This window comes from Penaeus chinensis, chromosome 37 (genome assembly GCF_019202785.1).
Source record: "Penaeus chinensis breed Huanghai No. 1 chromosome 37, ASM1920278v2, whole genome shotgun sequence".
Classification (NCBI taxonomy): domain Eukaryota; kingdom Metazoa; phylum Arthropoda; class Malacostraca; order Decapoda; family Penaeidae; genus Penaeus; species Penaeus chinensis.
The window spans coordinates 1331523-1332859 of record NC_061855.1 but is presented as its reverse complement, the minus strand read 5'-3'; positions in this window follow the sequence as shown (position 1 = coordinate 1332859).

Sequence of the window (1337 nt, the reverse complement as noted above, 5' to 3'; positions counted from 1 at the left end):
TTAATGTATAAAAGCAACAGAGACTTTATATTCGCTGGATTACGTCGCCTTCATCTTCTATCAAAATCTCTTTTTCCTTTTTTCTTTCTTTCTTTCTTTGCCACTTCCTCTCTCTTTTCTCTTTTCTCTCTCTCTCTCTCTTCTCTCTTTTCCTCTCTTCTCTTCTCTCTCTTCTCTCTCTCTCTCTCTCTCTCTTTCCCCTCTTTTCCATCTTCCTCTCTCTTTTCCCTCTTTTCCTTCTTCTTCTCTCTTTTCCCCACTTTTGCTTCTTCCTCTCTCTTTTCCATCTTTATCTTCTCTCTTTTCCTTTATTTCACTTTCTGTCTCCTTCTACACAGTTGTACCCCCCCCCCCCACACGCAAGAATATGGTAGTGGTTGTTGCGAGAGACGCAGTTGCATTTCCCCAAATACGTAGAATTGCGGTACTGGTTCACATAACGGACGCAGTTGCACATTGCAAAACCCTTTCAAATTCTCTGTGAATAGTTGATTAAAGATGCATCCTTTTTTTTAGTTATGCAATATATATTATTTCTAATATGAACGTTTACTTATTTACTTATTCATTTATTCAGTTTTATAGGTATTTGCTTATCTATCTATCTATTTATTTATTAATTCATTTATCTATCTGTTTATTCTTTCATTCATTTTGTTCGTAACGTCATATATATGTATTTTTTTCATATATCAGCGCCTTTTTATTTATTTATTTATTTATTTATTTATTTATTTATTTATTTATTTATTTATTTATTTATTTATTTATTTATTTATTTATTTATTTATTTATTTATTATCATCATTGTTTTTTTTATAGGACAACGATTACTTTTCATTTTAATACGAACGTAACTAACAGCTTGTACGACCAACGACGGTTTCCAGGTTCCCGGATGACACTCTGCGCTGTCCTGGTTTATGGTGTAATTTCGCTGCTTATTTGTTCGTCGATAAAGTTAAATAGGGGAGAGGGAGAGGGGAGGTAGGGAGAGGAAGGGGGAGGAGGGGTGGGGGGGGGAGGGGAGGGGAGGGAGAGGGGGGGGAAGGGAGAGGGAGGGGAGGGAGAGGGAGAGGGAGAGGGAGGGGGAGGGGGGAGGGAGAGGGAGAGGGCCGAGGGAGGAGAGGCTGAGAGGGGAGGGGAGGGGAGGGAGGGGGGGAGAGGGGTGGGGAAAGGGGGGGGGAGGGGGGGGGGGAGGGAGAGGGTGAGGAGGGGAGAGGAGAGGGAGAAGAGAGAGGGGAAAAGGAGAGGGGGGTGAAAAAAGTCAAGAAAAGGAGAGAGAAGAGAGTGAGAGAGTTTTGATTTTAAAGGGAAGGGAAGTAAGAAGGGGGGAG